The 24,460-nt window shown below is 42.7% G+C and overlaps 1 long non-coding RNA gene across 1 annotated transcript; it reads right to left on the bottom strand.

Moving 5' to 3' along the window:
* Window positions 1-13,574: 13,574 nt before the first annotated feature.
* Window positions 13,575-20,250, bottom strand: LOC142046390 (uncharacterized). Its single transcript, XR_012655364.1, has 3 exons — window positions 20,160-20,250; window positions 17,514-17,686; window positions 13,575-13,845 (listed from the first exon to the last, which is right to left on the bottom strand). It is a non-coding gene; the product is annotated as an uncharacterized LOC142046390 (long non-coding RNA).
* Between the last annotated feature and the right edge of the window lie 4,210 nt (window positions 20,251-24,460).

Below are 24,460 nucleotides of genomic sequence, written 5' to 3'. Positions count from 1 at the left end.
TCACCTACCTAGCAGTGTGAGGCTCACAGACAGACAGATTAATTGAGTGAATTTCCTCATCAACCTATAATTCAACAAGGAACTGTATTTTTCATAAAAGACACTAAAAATGTATTCTTTCAAAACAATATAGTGTTAAAACAGGCTCTAGTCCTAATCTTCTCCCAATTTGTACAGCCACACAAAAACAGTCTAAACACAATTAGTGACTAACAGCTTCTCCCTTACCTGGGAAAATTCATCTTTCTACACCTCCTTCATTACTAAACAATCAACAATATCATGACTAGGCCGTTTCTCTCTGGGATTCTCCATCAGAATTATTCTACTGAGGAAAAATGATGGTTCTAACTCCTCTAACAACCTCTTCAGTCAAACACAGAGCTCATATTTACTAAGCATAAGGGGACAATTGTGATCAGCTAGTCTGACCTCCTGTATAACGCAGGATGTAGAACTGCCATGAATTAACTTCTGTTTCAGCAAGAGCATATCTTTTTCTAAAAGATCCAATCTTGATTTAAAAGTTCCCTGTGATATAGACTATCACAGTTCTTGGTAAATTGTGCCAATGATTCCCCTCATTGTTAAAAATTTGCACTTTATTTCTAGTCAGAATTTGTCTAGCTTCAACTTCCAGGCACCTTTGTCTGCTAGACTGAGGAGCCTTTTATCATCAAATTTTTGTTCTCCGTATAAGTACTTATGGACTGTGAATAAGTCACCCCTTAACCTCCAGGTTAATCTGTACAGACTGTGCTTGGAGTCTGCTGCTATAAGGCATGGTTTCCAATCCTTTAATCATTCTCCTGGCTCTTCTTTGAACTCTTTCCAATTTCTTCATACCCTTCTTGAACTGTGGACACCAGAACTTGAAATAATATTCCAGTAGCAGTTGCACCAGTGCCAAATACAGAGGTCATATAACCTCCCTATTCCTACCAAGAGTCACCCGTTTACACATCCAGGATCACATTCATCCTTTTGACCACAACATTACACTGGGGGCTCATGTTCAGCTGATTATCCACCATTACTCCGAGTCACTGCTTCACAGGATAAAGTCCTCATCCTGTAAGGAACTAGTCAGGACACAAACAGTAAGAGTGAAAAGCCTAAGAAGGAGAAATTTACTAGGGAAAGGGACAAAAAAGAGACAGGTAAACCGAAGAACTAAATACCTTTCACATCCCCAATGATCCTTTCCTTGAAAAAACCTTAGGCTTCAGATTGTGGAAATCAGAACTGTTGGACCTAACATACAGGGAGTGCATCTGTTGCATTCAGAAGTACCATTTGTAGATAGTTATTTTTCAGATTAAAACTGCATTTTATAGTGATGCAGAGAAGTGCAAAGCTGAAAAGAGATTATAAGAAGCCTTCAAGTTAAGAAATATTTCTGTCACTTTTCCAAAGACATTTCATCCAGTGTGCAGAATATGTCAAAGATTTGTGCCGATCGTCCACTGGGAGTTATGTACCCAATGGCTTCCACATCACAACAGCAGTCCTTGACATTGATTACAATTATCTGATGGTGACAATTAATGAAGGCACTATCTGAGACTTCAAAAAACTCAGTGTTATTGCACAAAAAAGTATGCATGTTCTCTACACAGAGCTAGTGGAAAAGTGTTTTTTTGTATGATAATAATCATCATTTGGAATCTAAGGGATAGAAATTGTTCCACTGTTAAACTGTCAGTCAAAAACCTTATTATACATGGATAGAACATCACATCCATATATAACTACCTTTCCTGTCAATCAAATATGTTGTTCTATACAGATCTAACATCAATTTGATTTTTAAATTGGCAGAGGCTATAAAACATTGTTCTGATGTGATGTCAATGTGATTTAAGTTACTGTTAGTGTAAGAATACAACAGAATGTCATTCCCCACCCACAAACAGTCAAAAGGAAAGATTTCCTTATCTAGTTGGAGGTGAAGATCATGCCATGTTGGTCCTACGATACTAAAGTCATGATAATTTGAGTATTTTTAATATACTAATTCATTCAATGGGTAACTTCATTATAAATATATTAGCAGCTCGGAACAACCTTTATTCTTGTTTATGCATCACAAATGTTGATTTAAAATGAGATTAGCCCTTTTATCTTTGTTGAGATCAACATTGGTTTATAAAAATGAAGTTCAAAAGTACTGTTTTCCTATACGAGAATACTTTCCAGTGGTAGTGGCAGCAGGGTGGGAAAAGTAATCCACTCACAGGAGTAAAAAGTTGCACTCAATTTCTTCTCCAGCTTCAAAACTGACCAAGAAAAAAAGGAGCAAGAGCAGTGCCAAACAATGTTGTTCTCCTCTCCCTCACAGAAATTTTGATATTTCTGTTTTCACTTCTGAGGATTTTTGGATCACTAACATGTAGAAAAGCACTACCAAAACTAATTTCCTAGCCTATTCAACTTAACACATTTCTTTTAATTTTGTTTCACTTGTGAGGTGTCAAGAAATGAAGTACAGTAAAGGAGTCATGATATAAGGTATTACCAAAAAAAAAAAAAAAGAGTTAGAATCCTGAGCATACCACATATATATCTCTATCATTTAAATTTGTTTTTTGCTAAAAAAAATTAAAATGTATAAAGAAACTATTTATACATGGTGCATAAATACCCTACATATACTAACACACATGGGTGACTTAATAATGGTTAAGGCAGCGTGGGCAAACTTTTTGGTCTCAGGGCCACATCAGGGTATGGAAATTGTATGGTGGGCCATGAATGCTCACAAAATTGGGGATAGGGGTGTGAGAGGAGGTGAGGACTCAGGCTGAGGGTGAGGAGTCTCAGCTGGGGCCAGAAATGAGGAGTTCAGGGTAGGTGAGGGGGCTCTGGGTTGGCGTGCGGGGGGAGTGAAGGCTTTAGGGAAGGGTTAAGGATGAGGGGTTTGGGGTGCAGGAGTGGGATCTGGGCTGGGACCAATGGGTTCAGAGGGCAGGAAGGGGATCAGAGATGGGGCAAGCTGTTGGGGCATGGGGGTGGTGAGGGCTCTAGCTGGAGGTGTGGGGCTTGGGGTACAAGAGGGAGCTCTGGGCTGAGATCAAAGGTTTCGAGGGCAGGAGTGGGATCATGGCTGTGGCAGGGGACTGGGGCACAGGGAGGTGGAGGCTCAGGGGTGCAGGCTCCAGGTGGTGCTCACCGCAAGAGGCTCCCAAAAGCATGTCCCTCTTCCAGCTCTGAGTAGCAGCCAGGCTGCTCTACGCACTGCCCTGTCTGCACGCACCACCCCTGCAGCTCCCATTGGCTGAGAACCATGGTCAATGGGAGCTGCAGGGGTGATGCCTGCGGACAGGGCAGCGTGCAGAGCCACCTGGCCATGCCTCTTGTGTATTATGTAGGAGCCAGAGGAGGGCCATGCTAGCTGCTTCCTGGGAGCTGTGTGGAGTGGGATAAGCCCCCAACCCCACTCTGCAGCTGGAGTGCCAGAGCAGGGAAACCCCTCAACCCCACTCCCTGGCAGGAGCTGAGGGCCATATTAAATGGTCTGACAAGCTGGATGTGGCCCACAGGCTGTAGTTTCACCACCCCTGGGTTAAGGGCATGATTCTACAACTTTAAGACATGCAGAGCACTACTAAAAATAAGGGTTGCAAAATCAGGCTATTAATTAGAGACATGGGAATCACAATGTCTGGGGTTTACACCCTACTCCATCAATTTCCCTTGTGACATTAGGTTGTGCTTTCTCTGGCTCAGTTAAGCCCTCTGTAAAATGGACCTGCTATACTCCACAGAACCCTTATCAGGCATTAACAACTACCACATGATAAAAACTATGATTTAGTTCATAATGATGAATTATATATGATATTGAACAACTTTACCTTGCTAAATTTCATAAGATTAATCTGTCTTGTGAGGCTAAAATAGAAATAGGTTATGCACAGAGGCTTAAGTACTAGTATACCAGGGGTTGGCAACCTATGGCATGCGTGCCAATGGTGGCATGCGAGCTGATTTTTAATGGCACGCCGAGGTCCCAGCCACTGGCCCCACTCAGCCTGCTGCCGGCCTAGCTGAAGGGAACCCCAGGCCAGTAGCGAGCTGACCAGAGACAGTGGCTGAGACCCTGGCTGGCAGGAGCCGGTGGCTGGAACCCCAGACTGGCAAGGGGCCGGCAGCCAGAACCTAGAAGTGAAAGTAAGGTGGAGCGTGCACGCTCGGAGCGGCCGATGCTGGGGCGCTCCACTGCGGCTGGAGGCTCCGCTGCGGCTGGAACACTCCAGCAGGCTGGCGCTGGCAGCCTCGTGCACCGACTAAGCACCAGGCAGTCAGGCAAATGAAAGGGGCTGGCAGGAGGCGCGGTGGAGGTGTCTGCATCCCAGCCTGTCCTGCTGCCCCTCTCTCGCCACTGTGGCTGGATACCAGGGCACTACAGGCATGTGCAAGCCCGGCGGTGTGCACAGCTGCGGTCCCTTGGAAGGAAGGGGAAGTGAGCGGTAGGCTAGGGGGTCTCCTACCGCCATCCCCCATTTGCCTGCAGATGCAGTGCCCCCACACAGCTGGCCCACAGCTCCCTTGGCAGGAACAGCAACAGCGTGGGGCAGGGACCCATCCACCATCCAGGTAACCTGGCTGCAACCAGGACTGTCCCAGGCCAGCCCCAAGCCTCTGCCCCCCAGGACTCTTACACACTTGCCCTGAGTCCCTCATGCCACCCAACCCTGACTCCTCCTGCACCCCCCATGCTCCCAGCCCTGACTCTTGCATCATCCACATCCCCACCCCCTGCCCTGAGCCGCCTGCATGCCAACCCCCTTGCCCTGAGTGCTCACACCCACACATCCCCAGCCCCTGAGCTCCTCCCCTCCGAGGGGGGTTGCAATATGACAGTACCTGTAAGAAATTTAAGTTACTTTCATCCCTGCTGGAACCCCAGACCAGCAGCGGACTGAGCGGAGCCAGCGGTGGGCTGAGCAGCTCATCCCGCTGCTGGTCTAGGGTTCAGGCCGCCAGCCCCCTCAGCCCACTGCCAGCCTGGGGTACCGGCAGCCAGCCCAGCACTCTGCTCCTGGTCTTGACCCAGTGCTCTTCAGTTACCCCCTGCTGTAGCCCACATTGGAAAACTCAGCAAGGAAAAGCGAGGGCAAGGATCACACTAAACTGATAAGATCTGCATTTTAAATGAAGCTTCTTGAATATTTTAAAAACCTTATTTACTTTAAATACAATAGTTTATATAAATATAGATTTATAGAGAAAGACCTTCTAAAAACGTTAAAATGTATTACTAGCACATAAAACCTTAAATTACAGTGAACTTGGCACACCACTTCTGAAAGGTTGCCTACCCGTAGTATACTATTTTTCTATTTCCAAGAAAGCAGTCTGATTTGAGATTTAGAACATTGTATATATATTCTGTAACTTAGCCTATTAAAATTCTACTTGCGCAATCACCTTGGGTTAACAGATTTTATTTGTTGGAATTCTTTGTTCTGTTTTTAAGACAAGCATTAAAATATAGCCTTTTCATTTCTCATTTTAAGAGTGTGGGATTGTTATTATTTGTATTACAGTAGCACCTGGCCCCAACTAAGACTGGTGCTCCATTGTAAAAGCCACTGTATAAACACATACTAAGACAGTCCCTGCCCCAAAGAGTTTATAGTATCTATCAACAAGACAAAGGAAATACTGTTATTCTCATTTTACAGAGGGAGAACTCAACCATAGATAAAGTAATCTGCCCAAGATTACACTGGAAATCTGTGGCTAAACTGGGATTTGAACTCATATCTTCTGAGTCCAAGTCCAGTACTTTGAACATAAGACCATTTCCCTCAAAAATGAAATTTTGTGCCTGCTCACGACCAACTTTCATGACAATTTTGGAAGGCTGTTATGCATGTGTTCACACATTTATCCACACAAAAGACTATGTAAGCAAGTGTCACTAGAAATAAGCTATAAAATTAGGGAATTAAAAAAGTTTATTATAGGTCTCATTTATACAATGAACCTGTTTTTACTTTACTTTTATGGATCAGCAGCTATATAGAAACTAGAATCAAGCAGGCTAACTTCACTTTTTATTTTAAAAAGGAAAAAAAAGGGGAGGGGGTTATAATAGAATTACTTACCACTATGGTATAATACAGAAGAGGAATAACTTTTTCCTTAAATGAGGAAAGGAAAGTTCTAGATTACTAAAATCGAAACAGCAGAAATTAAATCAAATTAATGGGCAAGTTACACAATTAAAACTTTGATCAAAACATAGCACACATTTTACACAAGGGATTCTACGCAGAGGCACTAAACTCAGGGACAGCATGGTATTTACTAGAGATGTTTTTTAGTTGGTTAGATCATTTTCTTTTCCTAACTCAGGAAAAACTAGTTAGTCCCAATTTAAGACATTTTCTATTTTTAAAATTGTGTCCTTGATGCATTATATTGCTGCCATATTACACATAGCTTTTGTTATGTATTCAAATTGTGATTACACAGAGCACTAGGAGATTAGTTCACAAATAAAAAGTAAAATTGCAGTGAGCATAACTATATATAATTATAATACTGACTGCCAGAATATCTGTATACATTTTGGTTCAGTATTTTCTCAAAGAAGTTATACATGTCAGGACTTATTTCTGTTTTCAATATTTAATGAGTCTAAACATTGGTTATATGTAAATAACAACAATCCAGAATTTTAGGCTTGAAGCATTAAGCAATCAGAAGCATGCAGAATTGCAGACTAATCTAGGTCCACTTGGCCATTCAAAATTGTGTAGCAGAAAAAAATCAACTTTGATAGATGAAGCCTATACATTATTTCTAGATGGATATATTCAAAGTTTTAAAAGATTAGTTCTATGCTTGTTGAACACTGATGCAATTGTACCTCAAGTCAGACAGAATATCATCATTCTACAATTTTTTCCATCATGTTAAAGGAGAAACTTTTCTTTGATAGCAGATGAAAATAATGATTTTAGATACAGCAATTCTTCTACTTTAAATCAAGCTAAATATGAGAGAAAGTCAAGATTTTACTCAGTAACCACTGCCTTGCAATTTCTTTTTGTTCAGGTGACAAATTCCATTCCTCTGTATTTTGGATGAAGGAGGTTGGCCAACATGTGTTCTGTGCTTGAAGTTTCACAGCAACTGATTTTAATTGTCTGATCGAATTATTTGCTTCTTGGTAAATCCCTTGATTATTAAAAGGCCCCTACCAGTTCACGGCCCTGACAACTGCATCACAGATTGAAATCTGATCTCCCCCATGAAATCTAGTCTTTTTTCCACGAGGGAGAGCAGCATTTCTCAAACTGGGGTCTCAACTCAAAAAAGGGCCGGGGGAGGGGGGGTTGCAAGGTTATTGTAGGTGAGGTCGCAGTATCGCCACCCTCACTTCTGTGCTGCCTTCAGAGCTGGGTGACTAGAAAGCAGCAGCTTCTCAACATCATGCCATCCTTACTTCTGCGCTGCTGCTGCTAGTGGCACTGCCTTCAGTGCTGGGCTCATGGCCAGCAGGTGCCATTCTCCCAACTCTGAAGGTGCTCCCAACTCTGAAGGCAGTGCTGCCACCAGCAGTAGCACAGAAGTAAGAGAGATAATAATGCAACCCCCCCTACAATAGTCTTGTGATCCCCTGTCCCCCCACCACTCCTGGGCCTCTGTTTGGGTCAGGACCCCTATAGTTATAACACGATGAAATTTCAGATTAAAATATCTGAAATCATGAAATTTACAAATTTTAAAATCCTATGACCCTGAAATTGCCCAAAATGGCATGGCCCTAATTATTAATTATACTGACAACTCAACTATCTTCAGTTCTGCCTCATGGTCAGTCAGAATACTGAGATAATGAGGCCAATTTTTAAACATGTGTTTCCAGGCATGTTATTTGACTGTTCCTTTGTGAATCACCAGGGATTTGGGGTTTTACAGAACTTGGCATTCTTTTAACCAGGCTTCAGGCTGATGACAATTATGAAAATGCTTTTGTAAATCTACAACATCTTTCATCAAAGCACTTGATGTAATGTCTTGTCCAACTAGATTTAGCCAGTGTGATGTGAATCCATACATAACCAAAGTGTCGTCCTCTTGCTCTAAATCTCTTCTCATATTTTACATCTTTTTCTCATTGTCTGTCAGGTAGCTCTTTACACAATGGTACAGTTCATTTGTTAATGCCTTGGCTTCTCTTGCCAGTGTAGCAGAGTACTTTCCAGTCTTCTTATTGCTTCCAGTATCAACTACCAATAGAAAAGCCAAAGTTAGCTACCACTGACTCATTGTGCACATTTCTCCAGCCATCTTGTATTAATGTAACTGCTTTTCCACATAATTTGTTGTGTGCTTCCACCTTTAAGTCATCAGTAACTGTATCTAACAGTTCATCTACCACCTTCTTTTGACAGGGAGCTTTATAGCTTGGCCTTAGGCAGCTGATAAATTGATTGAAAAATTGGATGCTCAATAACAGAAAAGGGAATATTACACTCATAAAAAAACTGCAATTTTCAAGTCTACTTTGTTTCAATTCTGGAGATTTTTGTTACAAACATAGCCATCTGTGGTTGTAAAACCGTGATACTTCCCCCGCCTCCTCTTTAGCTGAGCTGTATATGGGTTCCTTTTGATGTACTTGGCAATGACACTACAGTATTATCAGAACCTTCATCCTCAGAGTCTGATTCTAATACTCATGTATTTTTAGCCAAAGTCAGCGGTTCTGGAGCCTCTTGAGTCTTCCCACTTACTTTTTCTTTACCATTTCTCTATCTAAGTCTCTCCCATCTTCATGAAACTTGTCAAAATAGCCATAAATTGGGTCAACTAGTCTTCCATCTTGCTCATGATGAAATGTTTTGTCTTGAATCACTGTACTCACTGAGTTCAACGATAGGATTTGCACTGCAGACAGCCACATTAAGAGACAGACTACTGGACTGGACAGTTTGGCAGTTTACCTCAAATAGAAACAAAAAACTTCTGAATCCAGGAATTCCCCATCTGGGGAAGGCGTGTTCCTGGATTCAGAAGTTTCAGTTTCTGTTTGAGATAGACAAGGCAATAGCATACAGGGGTTGGAGGAGGGGGGGGGTTATTATTATTATTTCCTCTCATTAAAATTAAACAAGCCATCTTACTGGAAAAATCACCACATTACTAAATATTTGTCTGTGGTTTTCATTAATATAATTTTAATAAAAAAATTTTTCAAACTTTCACAGTTTAAATCAGTATTTACCAGTATCCTGACCTAATCCAGTTTTTCCTGGGAAACTGCCACTCTGAATACATTTACATAAGCAATTGAAAGAGATTTACTAGGGATTTGACAGATTACAGACCGATGACACTACTGTTACAGTCTCAGTGGAAATCTGGTTTGATCTAATTAGCAAAGAACTATAACCACACAAAGACAAAATAAAAGAGACAATTCAGAGATGCTATGGACCCTTTCCAGTACTTAGTCAATATGGCTTATCCTAAATACAGAGGCTGAAACCAGGACAGGAAAAAAATGTTAAATGTGGGGAACACAACTTAGTCCTGAGTTCCTTCCTTTACTTCTAGAATTTAAATTTTAAGAATTTGATTTCTGCTCCAAATCTATTTCTGTGAAGAAGGTTGCATCTGAGTTTATTTCCCAAGTGGTGGAAAACTGTGGAAGTAAGATCATGGGGTAAAATTTTCAGAACGTGCTTAGGAGACTTAGGAGCTGCTTAGGTCACACTAAAAGTCAATGAAATGAAGGTTCCTAGCTACCTAAATCATTTAAAAAAAAACAAACAAAAACAAACAAAAAAAACAGGCTGTAGATTTCTCTTCACTGTTTAAAATGGTGCTCTTATACAGCAAGAGAGCAAATGTGATAGGATTTTACAGTGAGATAACTAAGTGAAACCATGGCACTTTTAGTATTTACCAGAAGTGGCTAGATGAGGTCAGCTCTATATCTCCACCTAGGGTTGACTTCACCTAGTTTACCTCCCAGTAAAACTAGAGAGGCTTGTCTCCACTATGTTTTTACAGCACATCAGTTATCCCACAGTAAAAACACACTTTTTTTTTTTGGTCAGTGAAGAAAAGCCTTTAGGTTAAATCACTTAGGGTCTTAAAAATTTTATCCAAAAATATTGTTCAGAATGTTGTCATTTTTAGAAGGTCTAAACATCGGTCCAGATAACTCAGCATCAGTGAAGTGAGTTTCGTACTTTCAGACTGGCTTGATTTGGGCCTGGTCAAAATATTGTGATAGGCTAAATGATAAAAAGCGAGTTGTTAAAAAAAAAAAAGAAAAAAAACACACAACATATTGGTATCTTAGGTCAGATACAAATGACACAGAGATAAGCATAACATCATAGGGAATCAGTTGTTACATTCTTGTGATACACTCACAAAACTGCAAGCTTTTCATTTTGGACAACATAAGAACATAACATAAGTACCGCCATATTGGGTCAGAACAAAGGTCCATCTAGCCCAATAACTTGCTGTAAGGAGTCGCCCTGGCTCCCTGTCGCACCTGAGGGGAACGAGCCAGAGCAGGCACCTCCGTGGGCGGGGTGACTACCGCCCGTTCCCGCCCCCCGGAAGTCAAGGGGCGGGACAGGAAGTATAAGAGCCAGGCCTCAGAACTCAGTTGAGTGCCGACCGCCGAGGAGGACAGATGCGGAGGCCCGAGCTCCCGCTCGGCCCAGCCTCCCTCAGGCCCACTACCCCGAGGAGCGCTGGCCGGAGCTGCCACGAGCCCACTACCCCGAGGAGCGCTGGCCGGAGCTGCCACGGGCCCACTATCCAGAGGAGCGTTGGCCGGACCTACCCCGCGCCAGGTACCCCGAGGACCCCCAGCCGCAATGACCCTGTGCCGGCTATCCGGAGGAGCCACTGGACTCTACTGCCTCCCAGGTTTCCAAGGAGCCCCTGGTCTGGGACCCGCCGGCGAACGCCGAGGAAGGACAGGTACCGGGAGAAGGGGAGACTGGAAGTAGCCCGGGGGCGGCTGACTGTAGTCAGGCCGCAGAAGACCCTGAGCCTATGGCCGTCTGTATCGGCCAAGATCCCCACTGATCACCCTGTCAGTGTGTTTCGGTCAGGATCCCTACTGAGCACCCTGTCAGTGTGTTTCGGTCCGGATCCCCACTGACCGCCTTAGCGGCCACAGCCGCTACGAGGGCCCCGGGCTGGAACGCAGAGGAGTGGGTGGGCCTGCGTTCCCCCTGCTACCCGTAACTGGGTGGCAGTATCCCCCTTCACCCAAAGCTACCGTGTGTTGGCTGCTCTGCCCTGTCCCAAAGGGCCAGAGCCCCCTTAACTATTTGTTGCTCTGCCCTGCCCCAAAGGGCCAGAGCCCCCTGACTGTTTGTTGCTCTGCCCTGCCCCAAAGGGCCAGAGCCCCCTGACTGTTTGTTGTTCTGCCCTGCCTCAAAGGGCCAGAGCCCCCTGACTGTTTGCTGCTCTGCCCTGCCCCAAAGGGCCAGAGCCCCCTGACTGTTTGCTGCTCTGCCCTGCCCCAAAGGGCCAGAGCCCCCCTGACTGTTTGCTGCCCTGCCCTGCCTGAGGGCTTGGGCTAAAGACTCTGTTTGCTCAGCCCTAAGCTGAGCCTGACTGTGTGTTGCCCCGCCCTACCTGAGGGCTTGGGGCCATAGACTGTTTGCTCAGCCTCCAGCCCTGCCCTACCTGAGGGCTTGGGCCTATAGACTTTTATTTTGCTCTGGCCTCGAGTACGGGAGCGGAGCCTGAGCAGTCCGGCCTCCTGCAAGGAGGCGCCCTGGCTCCCCGTCGCACCTGAGGGGACGGGCCCCGAACGTACCGGCTTACACTTGTCTTCTGATAGTGGCCAATGCCAGGTGCCCCAGAGTGGATGAACAGAATGGGTAATCATTAAGTGATCCATCCCCTGTCACCCATTCCCAGCTTCTGGCAAACAGAGGCTAGGGACCATGTCCCTGCCCATCCTAGCTAATAGCCGTTCATGGATCTATCCTCCATGAATTTATCTAGTTCTTTTTTTGAACCCTATTACAGTCTTTGCCAGAGGATATTGTGAAGGTCAAGAGTTCCACAGGTTGACTGTGTATTGTGTAAAAAAAAAAAATACCTCTTTGTTTTAAATCTTTGCCTATTAGTTTCATTTGATGATCCCTGCTTTTTGTGTAAATGAGGAAAGTGACTTCCTTATTTACTTTCTCCACACCAGTCATGATTTTAATAGACCTCTATCATATCTCACTTTAGTCGTCGTTCTCCCCCCCCGATGAAAAATCCCAATCTTATTAATCTCTCCTCATATGGAGGTTGTTCCATACTCATGATCATTTTTGTTGCCCTTTTCTGAATCTTTTTTTGAGATGGGGCGATCACATCTGCACACAATATTCAAGATGCGAGCGTGTCATGGATTTATATAGAGGCAATGATATTTTCTATCACTTTCTTAATGATTCCCAACATTCTGCTTTTTTGACTGCTACTGCACATTGAGTAGATATTTTCAGACGACTATCCACAAGGATGTCAAGATCTCTCTCGAGTGGTAACAGCTAATTTAGATCCCATTATTTTATATGTATAGTTGGGGTTATGTTTTCCAATGTGTATTACTTTGCATTTATCAGCATTGAATTTCATGTGCCATTTTGTTGCCCAGTCATCCAGTTTTGTGAGATACCTTTGTAGATCTTCACATTCTGCTTTGGACTTAACTATCTTCAGTAGTTCTGTATCATCTACAAATTTTGCCACCTCACTGTATACCCCCCTTTTCCAGATCATTTATGGATACTTTGAATATCTCTGGTTCCATTACAGACCCCTGGGGGACACCACTATATACCTGTCTCCAGTCTGAAAACTGACCAATTATACCCTTTGTTTCCTATCTTTTAACCAGCTGCCAATCCATGAGAGGACTCTTTTATCCCATGACAGCTTACTTTGCTTAGAGCCTGTGGTGAGGGACCTTGTCAAAGGCTTTCTGAAAATTTAAATACACTATATCAACTGGATCACCCTTGTCCACATGCTTGTTGACTCCCTCAAAGAATTCTAGTAGACTGGTGAGGCATGATTTTTCTTTACAAAAAACCATGTTGACTCTTCCCCAAGAAATTATCTTCATCTGTGTGTCTGACAATTCTGTTCTTTACTATAATTTCAACCAATTTCCCTGGTACTGAAGTCAGACTTATTGGACTGTGTAACAATGCTGGTTCTAGCAGGACCCAACTGAGAGTGCCAGTTCAGGACAAATTGCTTAAAGCAGGACAGTTACAGCCAAAGGCTGGGGTTTCTACGCACACAAAGGCAAACCAAACCAGCCAAACAGAGAAGACGTTGGTTTTACCCCACTGGCTAACCGTAAGTCACAAAAGCAATTCCCTTAGACACTCTAGTTTCCCAGCATCACCACCAGTGCCACTCTTTATGGGGAAAAATGGTTATGAAAACCAATACCCCAGTAAAAGAAAAGTGGTTTTCTCGATCCCAAAGGGCCAAGCCCCAGACCCAGGTCAATATAAAAATCAGATCTTACCCACAAATCATGCTGTTGCCAATCCTTTAGAATCTAAAAGTTTATTCGTAAAAGGAAAAAATATAGATGAGAGCTAGAATTGGTTACATGGAATCAAGTACATACAGTAATGGCAAAGTTCTTGGTTCAGGCTTGCAGCAGTGATGGAATAAACTGCAGATTCAAATCAAGTTTCTGGAGTGCATCTACAGCTGGGATGGGTCATCAGTCCTTTGTGCAGAGCTTCCGTTTGTAGCAAAGTCCTTCCAGAGGTATGAAGCAGGACTGAAGACAAGATGGAGATGAGGCATCAGCCTTTTAGTCTTTTCCAGGTGTAAGAACCCCTCTTTGTCCTTACTGTGGAAAATTTCAGCAAAATTGAATCTGGAGTCACGTGGGCAAGTCCCTGCATACTTTGCTGAGTTACAAGGCCTATTTGCCTTCTCTCAATGGGTCAATTGTATAGCCGATGGTCCTTAATGGGCCATCAAACAGGCTACGGAGAGCTGACACCAACTTGGGGTGTCATACAGAAGCACAGCATAATTTGAAATACAGACAGTATACAGCCAATACTTATAACTTTAAATACAAAAGTGATATATGCATACAAATAGCATAATCATAATCAGCAAACCATAACCTTGTCTTAGACACATAGACCTCCTTTATACCAGATTTGGTGCCACTACACGACCTTGGTTCGATATGGTCCCAGTTCAAGTCAATAACGTGACAGCCTGTACTTGCCAGGATCACCAATGGAACTCCTTTTAAAAATTAGTATCACATTACCTATCTTGCAGTCATTTGGTACAGAACCTAATTTAAATGATAGATTACAAACCACAGTTAATAGTTCCACAATTTCACATTTGAGTTCTTTCAGCACTCTTGGGTGAATACCATCTGGTCTTGGTGACTTATTGCTGTTTAGAGGAGGTTTTGGAACAAATTGATAATGACACCTCAATCTGGGACAGTTCCTCAGATTTGTCACCTAAAAAGAATGGCTTAAGTTTAGGGATCTCCCTCACATCCTCAGCCATGAAGATCAAAGCAAATAATTCATTTAATTTCTCCACAATGGCCTTATCCTTGCGTGCTCCGTTAGCATCTCGATCATCCAATGGCCCCACTGGTTGTTTAGCAGGCTTCCTGCTTCTGATGTACTTACAAAACATTTTTATTACTACTTTGAGTCTTTGGCTAACTGTTCTTCAAATTCTTTAGCCTTCCTAATTATATTTTCATACTTCACTTGCCAGAGTCTATGCTCCTTTCTATTTTCCTCGCTAGATTTAACTTTCACTTTTTAAAGGATGCCTTTTTGCCTCACTGCTCCTTTTACTTTGTTGTTTAGCCACAATGGCACTTCTTTTGGTTCTCTGTTTTTTAATTTGGGGTATACATTTAAGCTGGTGTCTTTAAAAAAAAAAAAAAAAGTTTCCACGCAGCTTGCAGAGATTTCACTTTTGGCACTATACCTTCTAATTTCTGTTTAATTAACTTCCTCATTTTTGTGTAGTTCCCCTTTCTGAAATTAAATGGTACCATGTTAGGCTGCTGAGGTGTTTTCCCCACCACAGGGATGTTAAATTTAATTATATTATGGTCACTATTACGAAGTGGTCCAGTTATATTCACCTCTTGGAACAGATCCTGTGCTCCATTTAGGATTAAATCAAGAATTGCCTCTCCTCTTGTGGATTCCAGGACTAGCTGCTCCAAGTAGTAGTAGTAATTTAAGGTGTCAAGAAACTTTAACTCCGTATCCCATCCTGAGGTGTCATGTACCCAGTCAATATGTGGATAGTTGAAATCCCCCATTATTATTGAGATGTTTTATTTTTATAGCCTCTCTAATCTCCATGGGCATTTCACAGTCACTATCACCATCCTTGTCAGATGGTTGGTAGTATATCCCTACTGCTGTATTCTTATTATTTGAGCATGGAAACGCTATCCATAGAGATTCCAAGTCACAGTTTGGTTCATTCAAGATTTTTACTTCATTTGATTCAATGCTTTCTTTCACATATACTGTCACACCTGCCACCAGCAAGACCTGGTCTATCCTTCCGATATATTTTATACCCTTGTATTACTGTGTTCCATTGATTATCCTCATTCCACCAAGTTTCTGTGATACCTATTTTATCAATACTCTCATTTAATACGAGGCATTCTAGTTCACCCACCTTATTATTTAGACATCTAGCATTTGTATATAAGCACTTTAAAAAGTATCACTTTTTACCTATCTGCCATTGCATAATGTACAGATGCTCCCCAGGTTATGCAAGACCTGACTTATGCAAATTTGCACTTACGGAAAAAGTTCTATAAGACAGAAATAGGATTTTCGAGTTACGAAATTTTTGCATAACGTATGGGTATACATTTCCAACGTATGCAAAATTTGAGTTATCCAATGCTTTCCGGAATGGAATGATTGTGTAAGTCAGGGGGCATCTGTAACTGATTGGGACTTTTTCATTTGACTTTCCTCATCAGATCCTCCCCTCCTAAATTGAAGGGAAAGAATCTCCATTAATAGATCCTTCCCTAAGGTATCTCTCTAACTGAACTATATGCTCCTTCATCTCTGTCAATTTTCCCCCAGTCCTTAGTTTAAAAACTGCTCTACAAACTTTTTAATTTTATGTGCCAGCAATCTGGTTCCATTTTGCTTTAGGTGGAGTCCATCTTTCCTGTATAGTCTCCCCCTTTCCAAAAAGTTCCCACAGTTCCTAATAAATCTAAACCCCTCCTCCCTACACCATCATCTCATCCATGTGTTGAGACCCTGCAGTTCTACCTGTCTAACTGGCCCTGCATGTGGAACTTGAACCATTTAAGAGAAAGCTACCATAGAATATCAGGGTTGGAAGGGATCTCATCTAGTTCAACCCCCTGCTCAAAGCAAGATCAATCCCCAGACAGATTTTTGCCCCATCCCTAAATGGCCCCCTCATGGATTGAGCTTGCAACCCTAGGTTTAACAGGCCAATGCTCAAACCACTGAGCTATCCCTCCCTCCATATGGTTTAGCCTGGAGCATATGGTTCAGACAGAGACATACTGTGGAGGTCCTGACTTCAATATCTTGCCTAAAAGCCTAAATATGGACTCCAGGACCTCTCTCCTTCCCTATGTCATTGGTATGGTGGGTTGGACTCCCCTTCCAGGATGCCACCTGATGTATTGGTGTTTCAGAGCCTACTTCCTCCACCAGCCTGGGCTCCCTTACACTGTTTTGCTGAACTAAGCTCTCTGGCCTCCTCCAGCAAACACACAGGTCAGAACAAACCCAGCTGTATAATCATACAGACACTACAATCACCTCTGCTCGGAAATTGCCAGGCATTCAAGTGCACATCACCTCTGGAGTATAAACCCAAAATTGTATTATCTTGCACTGCACAGAAAACTGTATAGTGTAAGCTCATGAAATTCACTCCCTCCCTCAATGTGAAGGAAGATATGCACAGCTTTCCTCCTACCCCACCCCCATTATGAATTACACAAACTGGGTTTTAGAAAACAAAACAAGTTTATTAAGTACAAAGGATAAATTGTAAGTGATTATAAGGGATAGCAAAACAGATTACTGAGCAAATAAAACAAAACATGCAAATGAAGCTTAATACACTAAATTAACTGGTTAATAGTAGCAAATTCTCACCTTAAGTGTTGTTTTTTGTAGGTTGTAAAGTTTCTTGAAGGTAAGGTGCAAGCAGTGCAGTTTAGATCTCCAGGTATTCCTTTCACAGGCTAGACCTTTCTCACGTGGGTTCAGCCCCCGCCTCCCAACCCCCTGAGCTTAGTTCCTTTGTTTTTTCAGGTGTTTTCAGCAGTCTTCCTTCTTGGATGGGAGGTCAGTGGAGAAGAACCCTGATTACCTCACTTTCCTGCCTTAAATAGGATTTACATATGGTACGAATCTTTTGTTTCAGTGCAATTCCTTCACCCCCTAATGGAAAAATACAGAAGTCCAAGATGTAATCCAGCACCAAGTGACATGATCACAGCATTCCAGGAAACTTCTCAGGAAGGTGGGAGATTAGCATCTTCAGAGTCCTATTGTTCTCCCAAATGGCCTATCCAGGCTGATTGCATACTGTCTGGCGGACGTTCCCCAAATGTAAACAATATTACTAACTTCAGATACAGAAATGATACATGCATACAAATAGGATAATGAATTTCTGTAAAACAGAACCTTTCCAATGATACCTCACATGACCCATCTTGCATAACATATTTTAGTTATGTCAGTTATGTCATATTCATATCAGAAGCATATCTCTATGAAGAATATGGGATGTAGGCTCACAATTGATATTTACATGTTCCACGACCATCGGCTTCTCCCCAGCACTACACACACGTCTATCTAATGTGACAAAGTTCCATCCTCGTCTTCATGGATCCTGTGTTTCCTGACAGATTTCACTAGCCTCAGAGGCTCACTGTGATCCTCTCCTTAACCGTTCTCGCTCTAGGGACAAGGGTCACAGTCTACTGAGCCATTTTCACCGTAAGCCAGTGAGGGAGGTGAGGAGAAGCTATCCTCCCTTGCACAGGATCTGTTGTCTCCCAGTCTCAGTGATTAAACAGGGTGCAAAGTGGGGGTGGGGAAGGGCAGGCCCACTCTCTACTCCAGGTTCCAGCCCAGGGACCCCTATAGTATCAGCTATAGTAGCTGATCTTTTAGGAACAGGACACATACAATTCCCTGGGCTACTTCCCCACAGCAGCCCCCACTTCCTCAAGCTCCACTTCACCCTTACCTCAGGGTTTCCTTCCTTGTACTTACTATGGTCTATGCAACTCAGTCTCTCCAACAGCACAACTTCTCACAGTTTCTGACTCTGACTCTGACTCTCACTCATTCACACTTGACTAACTGGGAGGCTTTTTTTTTTTTAAACTGGTTTCAGCCAGCCACTGACTGGCTTCAGGTGTCCCAATCAACCTAGCAATCTCCACTGCCTTCTGGAAAAACCTTAATTGGCCCCAGGTATCTTAATCGACCTGGAGCAGCTGCCATTTACTTATCTTGGTACCAGGGATTTGTTTCACCTGGGGCTAATACAGCTATTGGCCTTGCCCCGTCACGCTAGATATCTTAAGAGAGCCACAACCTTTGTACCAGGCAGGCAAGTCACCATGCAATTCTTGTGGTTATCTCAAGCCCAGCTATCTAGGTTGAACAATTGAATTCCCCATAACTATTACCATTCTCTTCCCAGTAACTGGAGTTCTCTCACCTGGAGAGGTATCCTCAGTGTGAGAGGATACCATCACATCATCTGGAAGGAGGATCCCAACTATGGGATTGGTTCTCTCTACTCCAGTTGGATGTTCTCCTTCCCTGAGACTTTCATCCTCATCAACAGCACATAGGCTGTCAGACCAGGGATGGGACCATTCTACTGTGTCCCAGAAACTCTCATGCATGTACCTGTCTCCTTTAGCTCCAGTTCAGATACTCTGATCTCCAAAGCCCATAAACGGTCTCTGAGGGCCAGGAGCTCCTTGCTCCTAATGCACACATATGCAACCTGCCCATACGACAGATAATCATACATGCTGCACTGAGTATAATAAACTAGATAGCCCCCACTCTGTTGCTGGACTTCTGCCTGCATTCTCTTTTTACTCCTGCAGCTCATTCCATTGTTGTTTTGTTTTTATCAGGGGCTGTATTTGGCCTTAAGTTTAAAGAATGTTAAGTGTATCTAGCCCCCCACTAAACTCCCTCGCAAAACACCCCTGTTTGCTAGCTCCTCTGGTTGCTTAGGAGTGGGCTTTTTAAAGCCCTGGTCTTCCTCAGTAGCCCTGCCCCCTGGTTAAGGGTTGATGGGCACTAAAGGGCTTAAGGATCAAAGCCTCGTTAAGAAGCTCTCAGCCTTGCCTAGCAGGCCGCTAGGCTCAGCACACAATCCCCCAAACAAACAGACCTCATGGTATATTTCAGTCAAGCAGCAAGTACTCCACAAACACACTACAGACAACAAATATACCACAAGGATCATGTCATTGTTTTTTTTCAAAGTACATGTGTTTTGTCATATGTCACACATAATGCTCAAATGCCCTGTTGAGAGGGCCAAATATGTTTACTACCAGTATTCAGTTTGTATTCTATATAAATTCATTAAAAAGAAAGAGGAGAAATCATGTTCACTGCTTGCAATTTACTGCTTCTTTTCTCTTTAAGTTTTGTATAAATGTACAAACAATAACAACTGCTCTTCCTTGGGGTGCAAATCCACTAAATCCTCTTGATTGATTCATTTTACATCTCATGTTCTTTTCCATGTATATATTTTAAAAGTACCAACTCTATCCCCTTGACTAGAGGTAACTGATAAACACTGAAAAAGTAAAACTTAACATACAACTTTGAAATTACAAAAGATACTTAAAAACAAGAAAGTTCAGAGTTAGGGCTCAAACTCCACCTTTAATTTGGCCCACAGTATCTAAGCATTAGAGAACTCAAAGAAACATACACATGATATATTCCAGGTATGTTGCTATCCCAAGATACAATAGGATTTTTTAATTAGTTTGCTTCCATATGAAGAAGCCGCACCTCAGCAATTATGAGATCATTAATACGCACCTTTAGAAGTTTCTTCTAACCTTTAGGCACACACCTTACTCCCATTAGCCTTAATGGAAGTCACAAGTCCACTGAGGGGGAAAATAGGCCCACTTAAAGTAATATAATGTATACCTATTAATCTTCAGGTCATGCTTAAGGTCAAATATTCTAAAAATGTTTATGAAGAGTACTTACTAGGCAAGCACAGAGGCCTCTTCAGCGTTGGGACAGATCTACAGGCTATTAAATCTATAGAAAATCTTTCCTTTTTTAAACCAACGCCAAGCACTCAAAGTAGTCAAAAAATTTTAGGGTGTTTTTTATGGGGACGGGGGCATTTTTCTACCATGTCGTTCAAGTGTTAGGGGTGGGAAGGGGAAACGTGACAAGGAATACTAAGCATGAATGAAAGGTATGCATCTTATTTGAATTTTTCCTTCCATCCCTCACTCCCTCCTCAAATTCCAGTTCCTTAGCTGTGTTTCTTTGCTGTGTGTGTAGAGTATTAACAGCAAAGCGACTGCACTACTGCTTTCTGAAATATGCTACATGGGCATCTCACAGATCAAGAGTTTAATTATTTTCATTTTCTGTAATGACACTCAAAAATGCAGCAGATGACCACAGTTCAAGAACTATGGCTGAAGAAAGACAGAGTGTGGAATTTTTTTTCAAATTGGAAATAGAAAATATCTCACTGTATTAGCCATCTACTTCTTGACGGGACTAGTATTGTAACTTATGTACCGGTAAGTCTTTACTCTTCAGTTTCCAGCAATGCAATTTACAGCTTCTCTTTCTTAAATTTTGTATAACTGTACAAATCAGTTCCAGCTACTTAATCTTTAAAAGTGGTCTGATCAGGAATGGAGTTCTTAGGTACACATCTTCATACATGCTGTGTCCTGGAGTTATATTACTAGACAGTGGATCTACATTTTCTCATTCTACCAGGTTGATTTCCATACTAACACACCAGGAAGGATAGCAAGAGCAATTAGGTGTGTCAGAAGAAAATAGAAATGAGAATGCATAAACAAACTAGGGAAATGCAACTAGATGGAGCTACTATAAAGTGAGCACAAAACTGGTTGGAAAACTGTTCCCAGAGAGTAGTTATCAGTGGTTCAGTCATGCTAGAAGGGCATAATAAGTGGGGTCCCACAGGGATAAATTCTGGGTGTGGTTCCATTTACTATGTTCATCAATGATTTAGATAATGGCATAGAGTACACTTCTAAAGTTTGCAGACAGTACCAAGCTAGGAGGGGTTGTGAGTGCTTTGGAGGATAGAACAAACTGGAGTAACGGTCTGAAGTAAATAGGATGAACTTCAGTAAGGACAAATGCAAAGTTCTCCACTTAGGAAGGAACAATCAGTTGCACACATACAAAACGGGAAATGACTGCCTAGGAAGGAGTACTGCAGAAAGGGATCTGTAGGTCATAGTGGCCCGCAAGCTAAATATGAGTCAACAGTGTAATGCTGTTGTAAAAAAAAGCAAACATCCTTCTGAGATGTATTAGCAGGAGTGTTGTAAGCAAGAAGTAATTCATAGATTCATAGACTCTAGGACTGGAAGGGACCTCGAGAGGTCATTGAGTCCAGTCCCCTGCCCTCATGGCAGGACCAAATACTGTCTAGACCATCCCTGATAGACATTTATCTAACCTACTCTTAAATATCTCCAGAGATGGAGATTCCACAACCTCCCTAGGCAATTTATTCCAGTGTTTAACTACCCTGACAGTTAGGAACTTTTTCCTAATGTCCAACCTAAATCTCCCTTGCTGCAGTTTAAGCCCATTGCTTCTTGTTCTATCATTAGAGGCTAAGGTGAACAAGTTTTCTCCCTCCTCCTGATGACACCCTTTTAGATACCTGAAAACTGCTATCATGTCCCCTCTCAGTCTTCTCTTTTCCAAACTAAATAAACCCAGTTCTTTCAGCCTTCCTTCATAGGTCATGTTCTCAAGACCTTTAATCATTCTTGTTGCTCTTCTCTGGACCCTCTCCAATTTCTCCACATCTTTCTTGAAATGCGGTGCCCAGAACTGGACACAATACTCCAGTTGAGGCCTAACCAGCGCAGAGTAGAGCGGAAGAATGACTTCTCGTGTCTTGTTTACAACACACCTGTTAATGCATCCCAGAATCACGTTTGCTTTTTTTGCAACAGTATCACACTGTTGACTCATATTTAGCTTGTGGTCCACTATGACCCCTAGATCTCTTTCTGCCATACTCCTTCCTAGACAGTCTCTTCCCAGTCTGTATGTGTGAAACTGATTGTTCCTTCCTAAGTGGAGCACTTTGCATTTGTCTTTATTGAACTTCATCCGGTTTACCTCAGACCATTTCTCCAATTTGTCCAGATCATTTTGAATTTTGACCCTGTCCTCCAAAGCAGTTGCAATCCCTCCCAGTTTGGTATCGTCCGCAAACTTAATAAGCGTACTTTCTATGCCAACATCTAAGTCGTTGATGAAGATATTGAACAGAGCCGGTCCCAAAACAGACCCCTGCGGAACCCCACTTGTTATACCTTTCCAGCAGGATTGGGAGCCATTAATAACTACTCTCTGAGTACGGTTATCCAGCCAGTTATGCACCCACCTTATAGTAGCCCCATCTAAATTGTATTTGCCTAGTTTATCGATAAGGATATCATGCGAGACCGTATCAAATGCCTTACTAAAGTCTAGGTATACCACATCCACCGCTTCTCCCTTATCCACAAGACTCGTTATCCTATCAAAGAAAGCTATCAGATTGGTTTGACACGATTTGTTCTTTACAAATCCATGCTGGCTATTCCCTATCACCTTACCACCTTCCAAGTGTTTGCAGATGATTTCTTTAATTACTTGCTCCATTGTCTTCCCTGGCACAGAAGTTAAACTAACTGGTCTGTAGTTTCCTGGGTTGTTTTTATTTCCCTTTTTATAGATGGGCACTATAATTCTTCCACTCTATTCTGTGCTGATTAGGTCTCAAATGGAGTATTGTGTCCAGTACTGGATGTTATATTTCAGGAAGGATGTGAACAAATTGGAGAGGGTCCAGAGAAGAGAAACGAAAATTATTAAAGGTCTAGAAAACGTGACCTATGAGGGAAGGTTGAAAAAATTGGGTTTGTTGAGTTTGGAAAAGAAAAGACTGAGACGGGACATGATAATAGTATGTAAAAGGTTGTTACAAGAAGGAGGAAGAAAAATTGCTTTTCTTAACCTCTGAGGATAGGACAAGAAGCAATGGGCTTAAATTGCAGCAGGAGAAGTTTAGGTTGGATATTAGGAAAAAATTCCTAACTGTCATGATGGCTAAGCACTGGAATAAACTGCCCAGGGAGGTTGTGGAATCTCCATCATCAGAGATTTTTAAGAGCAGGTTAGACAAGGATCTGTCAGGAATGATGTAGATAATACTTAGTCCTGCCATGAGTGTAGGGGACTGGACTAGATGATCCTCAAGGTTTCTTCCAGTTCTCTGATCCTATATCTGATCTGTCACACAATAGCTGGTTTGTTTTTTGTTTGTTGATGGGGAGGAAGAGGACTTTTTGTAAGTATCTTACATGGCGACTGCCTTCTTTGCAACACCTCTGTACAGTGCCTAACACAATGGAGCCCTTATCTAGATAAATGTCTATCAGGGATGGTCTAGACAGTATTTGGTCTTGCCATGAGGGCAGGGGACTGGACTCAATGACCTCTTGAGGTCCCTTCCAGTCCTAGAGTCTATGAATCTTTGATTGCAATTCAAAGGTGCTACCACATATAAATAATAAGATTAATTATATGCCTCAATTAAATATTCACCCCAGTGATGGCTGCATTTCAGTGGCATATCAAGTGCCTTGGCTCTTATAATGGTACAGAAATCTATCAAGAGTTTAGGTAGGTGGGGTGGTGTTGGTGTCAAAACACTTGTCTTCAGCACCTCTTTATTGGTTGTTGCCATCTCTCCTCTCTAGTAGGGTGGGGTCAGATGGGGACAGATAAGGCTTCACAGACGGCAACAAAACGCACGTGTTTGCTTATCCTGCCAGTAACAGGATGTGGGATGGACCGGGGGAGTGAGGGGTGAGAGACCCCAAATGTGAGGCTGGTCGAGTGCGTTGGAAAGGACTGGGCTGGGCCGGGCCAAAGGGTGACTTTGCCAGGGCAGAAACAGAGTTAGGACGGGGTGGGGGGAGTTTGATGCCCGGGGGGTTGGGACTGGGGGAGATTTTGAGGGGTCCGAATGGGGCGGTTTGGGAACGGGGATGATTTTGCTGAAGGGAGTGATTTGCGAAGGCCGGAGGGGGGCGGGTGGG

Source organism: Chelonoidis abingdonii, chromosome 2 (assembly GCF_003597395.2).
Source record: "Chelonoidis abingdonii isolate Lonesome George chromosome 2, CheloAbing_2.0, whole genome shotgun sequence".
Lineage (NCBI taxonomy): Eukaryota > Metazoa > Chordata > Testudines > Testudinidae > Chelonoidis > Chelonoidis abingdonii.
The sequence above is the reverse complement of the archived record's forward strand: the minus strand, read 5'-3'. Positions and strand labels throughout refer to the sequence as shown.